A 16,110-nucleotide genomic window follows, 5' to 3' on the forward strand; every position below is an offset into this window, starting at 1 on the left:
TAAAATCCCACGACCATTTTGGTTTATACTCGATGAGTTTGGGGATCCCAATTCGTCGAGTAGCTCTACAAAAGTGAATAAATTATAATTAATTATTAGAAAAACAGCCTTTTACGATGCTTATTGCGCATCGTAAAAGGCTCAAACGATGCGCAAATGCACGTCAAGGAAGGCCCTGTCATAAAGAGAGACGGCGCGCTTTTGTGCGTCATCTATAGACGACGCTCATTTACGAAGCACAATTACGATGCGTGTTTACGACACACAATACGTATCAAGGAAGGCCTTGTCATAAAGTAAGACGACACGCATTCGCGTGTCGTAACCTTAAGACGCGCGTGATTAAAACCCCTGTCAAAAAAGGTGATGTCATAAATGAAGATGACACACATTTTTGCGTATCGTAAATTTAAATGTTTAGAAATATATTTATATATTTATTAATTTTTAAATTAAATTTGCATTTACTGTCTCATAATAAAAATAAAATACTATATAAAAAATACAATCCATTGCAAAAAATTTAACGTCATACAATTTTATTTCTTACAATATATAAATTTGCATTCATCTAATCTACTCTGTGTTTCATACTAACAATTGAAATGAAGAATGCAACACTTGCATTTGCAACATCTTATCTCTTTCATCTTGAGCTTTCTTTTCCTCTTCTAACTCCAAAGCTAATACTATTCGCTTTCATCAACCCTGTAAACACAACACAAAATCACTTGTCATTTTCATTAAACTTTTAAAATTAATTCTTATTAGGATATTCTACTTTTAAACCTACCTATCTAGCAAAATTTTCAAAGAATATAATTTATATTTTTTTTATGGAAAGTACATTGCTATTTCTTGAATACAAGATGTTACAAATCAAGAAACTTACATGGACTGTTGACCACCATGAACCTGCAAGACACGAGACATCAAATAAATCAAAATTAAATTTGATTTTTTTTTTTTTCCTTTCAGTAACGGTTAACATTTAACAAAAAAAAACAAAAGGCCAACCCACTCCCTTTGCCTCATTCCAGCTAACCCACTCCTTGGAAACAAGAAAAAAATAAAAAAAATATCAACCAACATTTTACTTATATTTGAGAGGTTTTCATATTGATTTATTTATTTGTTAATAAATAGTTTACATACTACACCTATGGTATGGATTTAGTATTCATGGGAGGATTTACTATAAAGGAAAATGTTGAGGGTAAATTGTTCATTTCAATATTGGATGTACCGATACCTTTCTATGGGTGATTGCTAGCCACTCTTCATTTCAATATGGACCGAGACCCGATTCAACTTCAATAATCTGTTGAAATCAGAATTGGAAAACAAAAATCTTTTAAAAAAGCCAACGAATAGTCAACAAGCAAGAAACTTAGTGACTTGACCTCCATCTGGATGTTGAAATAAAGCAGCAAATTTGCAATGTAAATAAGCAGAAAACCCTAGAAAGAATTTTAGTATAATGTTACAATAAACAAAATAAAGAAAGTAAATTGCTATTTTGAACATGTGAAGCATTATAACAACCTGCTCTGTGACAATTCCTTTGACCTGTCTACCAAGAATTGCACGTGACTTGATGCCTCTTTCAGATTGTGGTGCTTTGTCATCAGCAGCCTCCTGACCCAAATAAAAATTATATAAAAAAAATGGAAGTCAGAAAGATGGCATCAACGAGTGAGGTTTTATTATGTTATGAAAAAATGGAAGTTAGAAAAAACAGTAAGCATGGTGACATATTTAACATAAAATGTTAATTTAGTGACTTAATAGGAAATGAAAATAGTTTTTTAACCAAATTAATGAAAATGAGACATTTGGTTGCTATACTACCAGTCAAGTAATCCAAGATAAAAAGAGTTAACATCAATTTCACCTAGCAGCCTTGGCAACCAGGTGAAATTGATCGTTAAATATTCCTAGAGAATAGAAGTAGCTTTCTCAATTTCTTATAGCGTGACCCTGATTCACCTTCAAGATTAAGGTCATCACCTGTGAAATTGATCATTAAACATTAGACATCGCTTGAATTATAAACTGAACCATTAACAATTTAATATGATCCAAACTATGCATGAAGTATCATGTGACTTGTGTTCAACCAAACCATTAATCAATCAATACATGACACTCTACAAGCACCATAAAATATAGAATTCAGGTGCATGCCGAGTGTCGACATTTAATCATTCATATGAGCTGGAAAATAATAATAATAAAATTGTGCATGAAGTTTCCATATCCACACTCAGAAAGGAAAAAAGCAAAAAAATAATAACAAACTTATCTCCTTAAATGGGTATTTCTATACATACTACACTTTTCTTTCATTTGTTTGACTGCATCAGCCAAATCATGACTCTGAAGTTCATGAGAATCTTGAAATTTTAGAAACTCATATCCTCCATGTCCTGTCATATATAACAAGAGAAAGAATCTTGAAATTTCATGGCAGCCTGTTAAAACTCTTTAAAAGTTCTCAACTGTCACTTCATAACCTCGATAGTCTACCTGACATAGCAGTGAACTAAAATCAACACATCTTCTCTAAAAACAGTATGTAAATAAGCAAAGGGCTGTAAATTAATTGGACACCAAAGTTGACCTCAACATTATCTCCATACAAGTTAAGCCTATGATTTTCATTGTTGAAACTTGTGCAGGGTATTTGTTTCGGGAATTACAAGCCATGTCATCCACAAACATAAGAATGATCCTCTCATCAGGTATCCCTAGTCGTTTCACAGTCCTATACAAGAAGATTAAGAGAAAGAATGACAGAGAAATGTCAATAACTGAAACATGATTGATATATAGTTATAAAATAACTGAAAAAAGACAAAACAAACCTGATCTTGAGTGAGATTAAGTAACGCAAGTCTATTGGAACCCTCCTTGCTGGATTTGTGTCCTTAAGAATGACAAAGAAACTGATGGAAAGCAATCAACATCATTGATGCGTGGATGGAAGTAAAAAAGGCAAACATTGTTCATTGAATAACTAATTTGCCACCTATAAAATCAGGAAAAAAAAAAATAATAAGATTTAAGAATTAGGTATTATTTTATTATCTAAAAGTAAAACACAAAGATGTTATATAAAATACCTGGCTAAAAGGGTAGAGTTTTTTCGCTTCCAGAATTGAAAAAATAAACTGCCCATGAAATTATGCATATAAAGAAAAAGAGAAATTAAATATCTTCCTACCATTTGTTCCTACTTTTCCTCCTACCATATCAAATGTTGACATGTATCACATTTAATTAGACATTTAATGAAATTAATAATCATTTAATCCAACTATCAACATTTGATATGGTAGGAGGAAAAGTAGGAACAAATGGTAGGAGGATATTTAATTTCTCAAAGAAAAAGGGAAGCAGAAAAAGGGAAGCACAAATAACTGCAATGATCTGAAAGAAAAATACAAAATAAGAAAATATAGAATTATTAAAGATTCAGATGAATGTGTTAAGCCAAAGAAATTTGTTTTTTGGGGAATGTAAGGGTAAAATGGTCTTTTGGTCTCGTTCAGACGATTTATGCAGTCACTATAGAGAAAAAAAACCACAAAAGAAAGTGACATACCCAAAATCAACCAATTGCAATATATGGTCTTTTGGTCTCGTTCAGACAATTTATTTTATTTTTGAATAGACAAAAAAGCATATGGACACAAACCTCAAAATCAGCTCCCATACTCTTAATGTTAAAAGTTTGAATTTCATTATGTTTAGCCGTTATAACTTTTCCACTGTTATCCATACTAGGCTCTTCCCTTACCAACTTTCACCATTATAGTCCCTTCATCATACCCAATAGCAATACTGTACAAAAGGGAAAGGGTACAAGTATCATAAACAAGCATAAATGTCTGGCTGTACACAAATGTTACACATCAGCAAAACTGATTGGAGAAATTTGATGTAAAAAGATTAAATTCATGCAACCAAAACCTGATGTTGATGACCAAAAGCAATGGGTAGCTGCAGGGTAGTCCCCAGATGTGAATTTTGGTGAGTCTTGCATGGTTGACACATAGAAGGTCCAACTCCTTTTCTACTTGTAGCTGTAACCTGAAAATATGACATTAATATTTAACAATCCTTTATCTAGGTTTAACTTTCATAACAGATTATACATTTTATTAACCTGTAGAGCACTGTTGAGTGCAGTTGAACCATACACATAAGTATATTGACCACCATAATGAGTTCCAGCAGATGAATGACCACCTAACAAGGTTGAATGACGTGAAGCCATAGGCATCTGAGAGATAGCATCAACTCCCAGCTTCATAGAATATACAATGAGTCAGAAAGCATGGTTGACCATATTCATCTTCTGTCACATTATACAAGTTACATCTGCATCACCAAATCCAAAAAAAAAAACTCATCAAAATCTTTTAAAGATAAGTAAATGGGTTGTTTCTTTTGAAATACATGACATATATATATATATACCTACATTCATGTATTTTAGCTTATGTTAGGATTGATTAGATAAAGTACCTATAATGTTGTAAAGATAAAGGAGTTATTTGTTAGACAAAACAGAAAACAAAAAAAAAAAAAGTCAATTAAAGACTAAAATACCCCTGGGACCATTTTCTGTCGAACACAAGCCTTTTTAAAATCCCTTTCCTTTCAGATTAATTAATCATGAAATCCAATCATTACACATTCAAACATGAGTCTCGTTAAAGTCGCCACTTTCACTCAACATCTGTTCTTAGTCACATGCTTTCTGGCACGTTTATATGATCTGAATGCATCAAAATATTACACATTCATGGTTTTGAGTTTATTGCTGTTGCAGGATATTTAAGTTTATATGATATGAATGCATCAAAATATGGGAATGAAGAACAACTGAAATCTTTGATCAAAGCTTTAAACAACAAGGGAATCAAATCCGTTGCAGACATAGTTATAAATCACAGAACAGGGGAAAAGCAAGATGGAAGCGGGAAATACTATATCTTCGAGGGTGGAACTCCAGATAAACGCCTTGATTGGGGATCTTCCTTTATTTGCAAAGACGACGACTATTGCGTTGGCAATGGAAATCTCGACACAGGAGGTCCCATTACAGGTTCCCTGACATCGATCACCTAAACCCTATAGTCCAAAAGGAGTTATCTGATTGGATGAACTGGCTCAAGATTGAAATAGGGTTTGATGGGTGGCAATTTGATTACGTAAAAGGGTATTCCTCGAGTTTCACCAAGATCTACATGACCAACATCGCTCTCGATTTTGCAGTTGGGGAGCTATAGAGCTCGTTAGCTCATGGGCAAGATGGAAAACCAGATTACAATCAAGATAACCATAAAAATGAACTTATGAAGTGGGTGGAAGAAGGTCATACAACAAAATTGGAATCAAAGGAAAGGGGGGAGAGAACGAACTAGGGGAGAGAGAACGAACTAGGGTTACCTGAAAACGATACTTCAGGCGATCCAGAAGTTAGGGCCGACGCTGCTAACGGTGGCGGAGCAAGACGTGAACCACAACGGGCCGTTTTTTCTTGGGCGATTTCTTGAATCGTTACATTATTATTCGACGATATTTGATTCATTAGAAGCAAGAATGGCGGTCGTCTTTCATTGGAAGTCGACGGCGGTGGGAGACACTCAGAAGGGTCGAAGAAGCAGCAGATGGTGGAAGGTGCAATGGATGTTTGAGAATCGAGAGAGAAGAAAGAAAGAAAGGGGGTTTTCGGAGGGGATGAGCTAGGGTTTTCAGTCGGTGGAAACGAAGCGGGCTTTTTAATTTTTAGATTTCGTTTCCCCTCGGATGAAACGCGCCTTTCATTAAAATTTATAAAGCGACATGAGACGATGCACATTTTATTTAAGGCGCCCTCCGTGTTTTTTTATTAGACACTAATTTTAGGGCACGCTCAAATGCGTGTCCTCTATCAGCGCGTGTCATTGATTGCACGTCGTAAAATGCTGCTTTTCTAGTAGTGTAATTGCGTACTAGGAACCAGACATTATAGTGTTAGAAGCAGCTCAAACACATTGGTCAACAAATCTACGCATATCAACCGTTTCCTTCAGAGGATCTAAGGAATCATCTTAGGCCATCAACTCTTTATGCAACGGCTTGTTTCCAAACTTGAGTTTGTCAACCATGTCTAGTCTTTTGAGGGCCCACGAGGATTGAATTTAAGCCCCTACAACTCTTTAAGATCTACCTGAAGATGTTCGCATAAATGTGGCATGAAAATAACCCAAAATGGCCAACCAATTTGGATTCACCCGAATTTGGACCTGTTTAAATGTGTTAGGGTAGTGGCGCTCAATAGCCTCTGGTAGGTCTTTCGCCTCTTGTCCCACATCATTCCCTCTCCACATGAACTCTACATAGTTCTATGAGAATCCTCGAGTGTCCTCTTCTTAGCCAAGTTCGTTCGCATTAATGTATTAGGATCTTCATTCTTAGATACTCTTAGAAACAACAATGGTTTATTGAGCATCAAAAATGTTTATTGGAGACTTACACTGATATGCAAAAAGCTCTACAACATTTAATTAAATGCACAGAGGGGAAAAAGTTCTTGAATGTTATGAGGTTAGAGGAAATTGGTTGGGTTAGATCATGTAGATCCTTTATTTTTGGTGCTTTTTATATTTTAGTAGTGTCCACACAAACATGAGAGAGGCATGGATGACATTGCCAAAGATATTATTCCTCAGGGGTATCAAGAGGATTCCATGTCGATGACTACAACTTTAGGGAAAATTGTTTGGTTTTTTGCAACCATAGATTGTTTTTTTTTTTTATTTTTTTTTTTATTTTTTATTTTTTTTATTTTTTATTTTTATGTTGGGACATGGTAATACACATTGTTTGGGTTTTTTCTTATGTTGGTAGCATGTGTTAAAAACATTATATGGTTTGTGCCATAGTTGGAAACATTATACGTTTAATGTTTATGTTTTCAAGTTTTAATTATGATAAAGAGAAAAAAAAAAAAAAAAAAAAAAGGAACATATCTAAATGAGTTGTAATAATAATTTTTTACATTTCTGCCGTTTGTTTTTCCATTTTGACTATTCTAATATTTTAGTGGATTTATTGTTATAAGCCTTAATTTGTAAAATCTACACAAAATTAACGAACGGGACGGAAGTTCATATAATCATAAAAAAACAAGTTTTTTCTAAAAAAATTATTACTTGGAAACATTGACCATCTCAAATTCAAAAAAGAATAACGAAATTAAAGCACACTATAGTCAATTAATTAAACATGATTAGTTTCTTATATCATCAGACAGACTAAAAACGAAATCATCCATTTTGATAAATAGAACTAAAGGGCAATATATACCTCCTCCTCTCTTCTGTTTTATGCTTTTAGATTATCTGGTACTTGGTGATGAAAGAACCACGCATCCATCATCAACGTTAATGTGGATGTCTAGCTCTTTCATGGCTCCATTTTTCAAATCATAATAGCACATACCCTTATTATTGCTTTTACATTCCAGGATGATATATCTAGATCTTTTACTCATTACGCCACAGAGGGGAAATCTGTTGTAGCACCATCTGTCGAGAATACTAACTGACAATCTACTGTAGTACGACATCTTGAGAGTAATTGATTGCAACTTCTCCCACTTCTTCCTCTCAAAATCTTTAAGAATCCATATATCAGCTTTGTCCCTACTATTTTCAACAAAGAAAGCCAGGTAACCACCCATCTCAAAAATAGTATACACAAATCCGAATCCCTTATCATAATTGGGTACACTCATATCAACAATCTCCTCTTTCACCATATCCATGGAAACAAGGCTATTATCAATGCAATTATCCCAGTGAATGTACCTACCCTGAACTGAAACCAGGTTAGAAGAATAAAACGACCCTCCATTCATGCATGGAACATGGATCTTTTTCCACTTTGATGAAACAATATCTCTTCCCAAGATAAGAATATGACATTCGATAGGTGGTCCCATAAACAAGTGAACCACTTTGTACATTCCCTTGAAAAGATTGAAAGAAAGTGCAACTCCACATTTGATCGTACAATAACCTCCACATGATGCAATATTACGTTCGGGAAGATATGATCCTTCCTTGGTGATTAGATTATAAACATACAGAGATTGTTTTTTATAATCTGATATTAGAAGAAACTCGTTAACCCAAGATCTTATAATGCCTATGGGAGGTGTGTCAAGATCCTGCACTTTCATGACGTGTATCCCTTGTTCTTCTTCTCGTATACCCACATAACGTGCTGTTAAGTTTCCCGTCTTCTGGAGGATAATAAAAGAAGTATCGTGTAGCAAGATTCTGTTAGTCATTATATTAAACCATCGTCTACACACATACTTAGCCAAATAACGAGGGAAATCATCAGGGAGCCTTTTAAGGATATCTAAAAGGATGTCATCTGGAAGAAACATAAACAGGTCAACCTTCTTTCTCTTTCTTTTCATCGGCAATTCTGATTCTTTCCTGGAGATGCTCATTCCCATCTCCATAGAATTCTGTTTCAAAATAGAAATAACTATATGCTAAAAGAAATACAAGTTTTTAATGTACGTTAAAATTACTAGCTAGATAGATCTTTTGGAAGGACCAAAACAAAGTCTATCTGATCTAAAATGGATTGAAAAGAAAGAGTTGCCGCTTTAATTTGTTCAAAACAGACAGAGCACATGAAGCACAAATTGTGTAATGCTTAATTAGCGGAGTTCTAGCTAACTGTTGTAAACTAGAAGTTGTATATATGAATATAAAATCTATAATTACTTAGCCACACAATCCATCGATCGGATTGTAGAAAAGGTTTGGCGCATATACTGTAAGGCTAGATACGTAACGAATTGAACTTGCAGACTGTAAATTGTGATTTGATCAACAGATATTTGCGTCGAATTGCATGCACATAAGAAGCCACATTGACGAAATTGGCACGAGTAGGTGATGAGAGAAAACCTGTGTGAGGAGATCGATGATAATATGTAGAAAATGGGGGGTTTTCTAGGGTTTAATCTAGCAGAAACGCGAAGCAACCGTAGTCCGTAGATGTGGTGTTTTTCCAAATCTTTTACTAACGAGAATCGAAGTCTGCAATCTACTATGCTAACATTATTTTTTTGGGGGATCTTTTATTTAATAGAAATATACTATGACAAATATTTTCAAATAAATAGAGATTTTTTAAGATTCTTCTTAATTAATATATTTATTAGCATGATTTTAAAAGTTTATAAAATCCCCATCAGAATTATCATTTTTTTTTTATGTATTTATGCTTTTTGTAATATATTACTTAAATTTAACATCTAATTAAATGAAAAGGAATGAGATATATGTAAAACATATTAAACTTAACAATTTTTTATTTTTATATCATTCATCGTTTAATGAAAATTTTTGTTTGTTAACTTGTAATTATATGTTAATCATACAACTTGTTACAATTAATGTAGCTTCCTTTCATGATGCTTTAGATTATGAAAAATAGAAAAAAAAATTAATAAATCAAAATATTCAAAAATTAAGAAAACATAAGGAAAAGGAAATAATAATAATAATAATAATAATAATAATAATAATAATAATAATAATGAGATGTCCATCTATAGCTAATGTTTTGATGGAGTTGAGTGATATCTATCTATAGCTAAGGTTTTGGGTCATGATATGTCCGGAACAAAAAGTGAGATGAAGAAACTCACAGTTTGGGTGTGAAGGATGTGGATCAATGAATGTCCTTTCATTTAACATGTGTGTAGCTAAGGTTTTGGGTCATGATATGTACGAGACAAAAAGTGAGATGAAGAAACTCTTAGATAGTTTGGGTGCAAATGATGTGGATCAATGAATGTCCTTTCATTTAACATTTGCGGAATTGGAACGTAAGGAAAAAGATAAAAATTAATAATCGTTGTAATAAACTTAAGATTAATTTTTTGGGAATTCAAGAGTCATTTGCAACTAGTGTGGATATTTTTAAAGTACGTGCAATCTGGGGAAATAACCATGTTGATTTTGCTTCGAGTTCTGCTAGAGGTCATTCCGATAATCAGTACGGTGGTGAGCTCGGAACAAACTACCTTTATTAAAGGTAGATAGATATTAGACGGGCCGTTGATTGTAAATGAGGTTGTAGATTCTTGTAAGTGGAAGAAGAAGAAGTTAATGATGTTTAAAGTTGATCTTGAGAAACCATATGACTCACTTTCTTGGGATTTTCTTTACAAGACAATGACTTTGATGGGTTTCTCCGAAAACTGGTGTAATCTCATACGAGCATGTTTTCAAAATGCTCGGTCTTTTGTTTTACTGAATGGTAGTCTTACGGAAGAGTTTTTTCTAAGGAGGGGTTTAAGACTAGGTGATCTGTGTCTCCATTCATTCCAGCAAATGAGAGTTTTCATGTTGCAATAGAAGATGTGGTTCAGGGTTGTATCGTGGAATGGTGATTGGTGATGGAGGGTTACATTTGTACCATTTATTTTAGGTTGAAGACGCTGTTTTTTTGGTGAATGGAACCGGGAAAATATTCTCAACTTGATTGCTATCCTCGGGTGCTTCTATTTGGTTTATGGTCTCAAGGTAAACATGCAAAAATCAAATTTATTTGGTATTAATATTTCATTCCCGTTGGTAGAAAAGTTTGCGGTTTTAACAAGTTGTAAGGCCACCAAACTCCCATTTTTTTTTATCTTGGCCTTCAAATAGGTGGGATTATGTGAAGATCATTGGGATGGAAGAATATTTTTGACAAGTTCCAAAAGAAGTTTGTGTCATGGTAATTAAAACTCATGTCGATTGGGGGTCGGGCCGTGTTATTGAAGTTAGTTCTAGATTCTCTTGGCATTTATTATATGTTAGTGTTTCATATGCCAGGAGGTGTACACAAGTTCTTAGAGAAGTTGAGAGATTCTTTTTTCTGGGGAGAAGAAGAAGGTGATCGAAAATTACATTGGATCAGATGGGAATCTATTTTGGCGAATAAAAAAGGAGGACTTGACATTTGATCTTTAGATGCGATTAATAGAGCTTTATTTTATAAATGGAAGTTGCGGTTTTTCAATAATACAAATGATCTTTGATGCAAGGTGATAAAGATGTTTCATGGTCGTGATGGGGGAGGGGGGGTGGATGGAGTGATGAAAGTTCGGTTTTAAAAAGGTGATAAAGATGTTTCGTGGTCGTGATGGGGGGTTTGGATAGAGTGATGAAAGTTTGGTTTAAAAAAAGGGTGTGGGTAAAGATAATTTGTACAATTAACCAACTACATGATTCTTGTATTATTCAAAATAATAATATTCAAAAGGTGATTGGTGGTGGGGCTTCCACTTTGTTTTGGAAGGATCAGTGGATTGGCGAGAATACTTTGATGGTTCAGTTTCCTAGATTGTTTATTATGGAGACGGATAAAGATTGTATGATTAGTCAACGTTGGAATGGAGCTACATTTATATTGGCTTGGAGTAGGCCGATTACATCAAGTACTCTATTCGCTCATGTATAACAATTGGAGGAAGTACTTTAAACAGTTAATATATCCACATCGCATGTACTTGATTGTACTCTATTTGCGAATGTACAACAGCTGGAGGAAGTACTTCAAGCAGTTAATATATCCACATTGCATGACAGATGGGTATGGAAGTTAGTTGGAGATATTGAATTTACTGTTTCGAAAGTTTGAAAATGCATTGATGATAATATTCTTCCGAATGGTGTGGTGTCTACAAGGTGGAGTATATATCTGCCTAGAAAAGTGAATATTTTTACTGGCGAACAAGACTAAACAGGCTACCAACACAAATAAATCAGATAACAAAGGTATTGACATACCTTCCATTGTTTCTGGTATATGTAACGAAGACATAGAGGAGATTTCACATCTTTTTATCTCTTGCAAAGTAGCTGTCGAATTATGGCGATATTTTGTAAAATGGTGTGGTGTTAATGTCCTTGGTTTTAGTCAAATTAAAGATGCAACTCAATGATGGATTCGATGCAAATATCCAAGACAAAACAAATGGTGTTAGAATCAATTGTTATGGTAAGTGGTGGCTCCTATGGAATTTTAGGAATGACGTTCTTTTTAGTGATCAAAATACGAGAAAGAATTTGTTGGTTGATAGATTAACCGGCTATTCATATAATTGATTGTTACTAGGAATAGGAAGTTTAGTATAAGTCGAGTAGCATGGCTTATAAATCCAATTTTATCTATTCCATTGTAATTATTTTTTAGCATATTGCTAACTTTCTCAATAAAAATTCATTGGTTCGAAGAAAAAAAGTAATTACAACATCAGAGAAGGAGGAAATACATAAAATAAGTAAAATATAATGAACAAGTCTCACAATTTTCTTTAAAGGCTGAATCTAGTACTCAATCTATCATAATACATGAATGACATTGATCTTATTAATGACTCTTATAGACTTAGCAATATCTTTGAAGAATGTCAAGCTATCGAAGACATTGAAGATATTTGCAGTGTTCTTCTTCTATAAGAAGGACTCAGATTGCAACGTTCTAAACGTTAAGACAAAAAAATTTGTTTTAATAATAATAATAATAATAATAATAATAATAATAATAATAATTATTATTATTATTATTATTATTATTATTATTATTATAATAAAACCATCATCCAAACATTTTCATAAAACCATACTGAAATCAGAGTATGTGAAATATCATCAAAATACATCAAGTCAACAAAATACGGAACAATATGGTGTGTACGATGCGATCATCCCGAGCTCTTCCCCTTCGATCCGGAAGTACCTGAAACATAAAATGAAAACCGTAAGCACAAAGCTTAGTGTATTTCATAAAATACATCATACCATACATATCAAACATACAATGAGCCATACCAAAAACCATCGGGCCCCGCCCGTCATTGAGCCCCATTCGGAACAGATCTTTTAGTAACTTGAGAAGGGCTCCGCCCATCACATTCATCAGGGCCCGATAACACATGCAAAAATCACTAAGATAAATAGCATATAATACACCCATCAGGTCTCGCCTGGCATCGGACCCCACACGGCATACATATCACATACTACACATGCAAGAGTCACATAGACAACAACATCCTAATCATATTAACCATGGGTCGACATTAGTGCCTTCGACCTACCAAAGCACAATGAGGAGACTCACCTCAAACTATTGAAAATCGGATAAATGATAGGACTGCTAATCCAGAAAATCCTCGTGCTAATCAATCACATGAAACCCCAATTAATTTTTGGGCCATAAACCATAAATAGGAATCTAGTTCATTTGACCAATACTCAGGGTAAAAGACAATTTTACCGTTTCCTCACTTGTCCCAATATCCGAGGCCCAACTCAATGGCACCTACAAGTCCAATACAACCCAAGTCCCTAAATGATACCCAAAGCCCATCATGGGCCTAAAGTACATAAATGATCTAATACCATAGAAGTTTAAAGTCCAAGTCTCAACAAAACTAAGCCCAACTAAGACCAATCCCACAACTCCAACGACCCACTAATTAGCGTACACTCGACATACCTGGATCATACGCCTTGCGTACGTGACTGATCCGGAATCGGGGCTCGCACCCAGTACTGCTTACATACTCAGGAGTACGCCCAACGTACTAGCCTGAATTCAATTTATTGCCCAAAAGTCCCAACCACTTAAGAAATTAACGACCAATCCTCAAATCAACATCATATTATGGGAACAATAAATAAGATCGTTTGATTCTATAAAAGAATGTGAATCAAGACAAGAACAATGAAGATCAAACATTTTCCTAATGCTTGATTAATAAACCTTATAAGAGTTCAATGAGAAATTCTCTATGAAAGCTTACAACAATGATTAGGGTTTTACAAAACGTTAACCCTAATAATTCATGCATGCACCCTATATATAGGCTAAACTAATAAAGATAAAACTGAGAATGGACAAGCCCCATTGCGGAATAATTAAACCTATACAAGTACATAATTGACACAAAACAAATAAGCCCAACAATTTCCCCCTTTGTGTCAATTCCAAAGGAGTGTCTTCATTGTTGTCTCTTTTGAACCTTAAATAGCTTCGGCATCATATTCAGAAGTGTGTTTCTGACAACTAGATATCATCAGATCATATCTACGAAGCATTTCTGATTGGCAGCATTGTTTGCTTTACAAGCTTCAGTTAATCCCATGATGGAGTTCAAAGCTGCAGTTGAGTATAAGTGTTTGTCTAGCAAGAAGAACATACTCTTCTGAACTTTTTGACCATCCTTCCTCTGATACACCACACTCCAAATTTCTTTCCGGATTTTACCCAACTTACGCTTGGATAGATCCTTTGGTTCCTCTTCAGGATTTAGAACAAGTCTTTTTTCAGAACTGATGCTATTTCAACATCCATCTTAGCAACTTCATGAATGTAGCAAATCAGCATCCTCTTTAGATGAGCTACGATAGGATCGTACTTATGTTCATCTTTCGACAAAATCAAGAACAAAGAAATCTAATCGTATGGATTCATGCAAGGAAAATCAGCATGTGTAAATTCATCTTCAATACAACTTGCTCCTTAAAATCCTTTGAGTTTGATTTTCATGAAGTGTTGAGTCGAAACGGGTGCATAAACTTTAACAACAACAATCTTCTACGAACTCCAAGTTTGATATTGAGGCTTTTCATACTTAAGATAGAAAGAGAAGAGCATATGATTTCCATCATAATCAGAAAGTGGAGATTTCTCAATCTTCTCGAAGCATTGGAATAGAAATGCCCTACGAGTGATCGCGAAATCGAGTTGCGAATCAGCAGTATTATCCAGCTCAAAAGATACCGAAGGCTCCAACAAGTGAGTGTTCAGATTTTCAAATGCTTCATTCTGAATTCTATCCATAGTCCAGGTGGGAAAGAGCGATATCTGAGTTTCAAGTGTAGCTTTGGCAACTTAAGCTTCAACATGTTTAGCTTCTAACACCTTTCGAAGTTTCATAATATCATCAAGCTCCTTATCACGCTTTTTCCTGACAAGCTTTTAACCTTCAAAGAGTTCTTCTTCATCTTCATCATCATCAAAAACTTTCTCTTTTCCTTTTGATCCATGATCTGCATTATCCTTCTGATCATTGGGACTCGGTTTTTTGATCATTGGGACTCGGTTTTTTGCTCAGCTTCCTCAGTTTTCTGCTTGGGATTTTCTTTTTCTTTACTATCTCCCCCTTGTTTTGGAAGAGCATCACTTTCCGAAACACCCTCAAGTCTATCCAGCATCGAAAAAATGGTTTGAGCTTGTTTGAAAGATGTTGTCGGACCAAGACTGTGAGCAGAGAATCACGAGTCTCCACAACATTACGGAAATAGTTATTAATTTCCGAAACGTAACTTTTCATAACTGTTTTCTCAGACTCTAAATCATCTATACCCATGCTAGTGTAGTGAAGCTTTACTGAAAGAACTTTAGACTTCTCGGTTTTTTTCAGCCAATTTATCCATGATATTGTTCTCTGCAACAAGATCTTTCTGAGTTTGTTCGATTTTGGAGAGAACAAACGCATTCAACTCTTCATTGTCAAGCTTAATGTCTGAATTTTTGCAATCATACATTCAACTTTTCATTGTCAAGCTGACAATTCAATCGATTTCTTCTTTCTTTAACTTTGCTGGTGAGGGCTTTATTCTTCAATCGGTTTCTTCTTCTTTTAATTTTTGCAGGAGAGAGACGATCAATTGATCGGGAAAAAGATAGAGAAGGGAAATGTGTTTGCTTCTGCTATGCGGTCATACCAAGTGACTTTTTTGTATTTCCTATTATCTCCATCGATTCCTATACACGGTGTGATCGCTTGATACACTTGTTTATTGTTGCTCTATTTCTAGTGCCACATTAATGGAAGAGATAAAATAAATGGTTTGACTCTTTGAATTTCCATGTGAGTTTTGTGTCTAGCTTTTCAAAAAAAATATTCTTATTGCTTTTGATCGTGATCTTGATCATGATAAAAATTGTATCTTGTAAAAAAACACTTTTGTGAAGTCTAAGTTTCCAGGTTGTGTTCCAAATTTCATTTGTTTCTAACAGGCT

At 34.5% G+C, this 16,110-nt stretch overlaps 1 long non-coding RNA gene across 6 annotated transcripts; it reads right to left on the reverse strand.

Moving 5' to 3' along the window:
- Window positions 1–465: 465 nt before the first annotated feature.
- Window positions 466–5,804, reverse strand: LOC145047888 (uncharacterized). 6 transcript variants are annotated; one of them, XR_013682513.1, is made up of 13 exons: window positions 5,461–5,804; window positions 4,172–4,386; window positions 3,976–4,095; window positions 3,701–3,846; window positions 3,126–3,432; window positions 2,868–3,031; window positions 2,624–2,767; window positions 1,895–2,529; window positions 1,546–1,638; window positions 1,404–1,460; window positions 1,253–1,321; window positions 893–915; window positions 466–708 (listed from the first exon to the last, which is right to left on the reverse strand). It is a non-coding gene; the product is annotated as an uncharacterized LOC145047888 (long non-coding RNA). The 6 variants fall into 6 exon arrangements; XR_013682511.1 differs by having other exon boundaries at window positions 1,852–2,529; XR_013682512.1 differs by having other exon boundaries at window positions 893–1,051; window positions 1,852–2,529.
- Window positions 5,805–16,110: the final 10,306 nt, after the last annotated feature.

The sequence above is a fragment of the Lactuca saligna genome, chromosome 5 (assembly GCF_052625555.1).
Source record: "Lactuca saligna cultivar CGN05327 chromosome 5, ASM5262555v1, whole genome shotgun sequence".
Classification (NCBI taxonomy): Eukaryota; Viridiplantae; Streptophyta; class Magnoliopsida; order Asterales; family Asteraceae; genus Lactuca; species Lactuca saligna.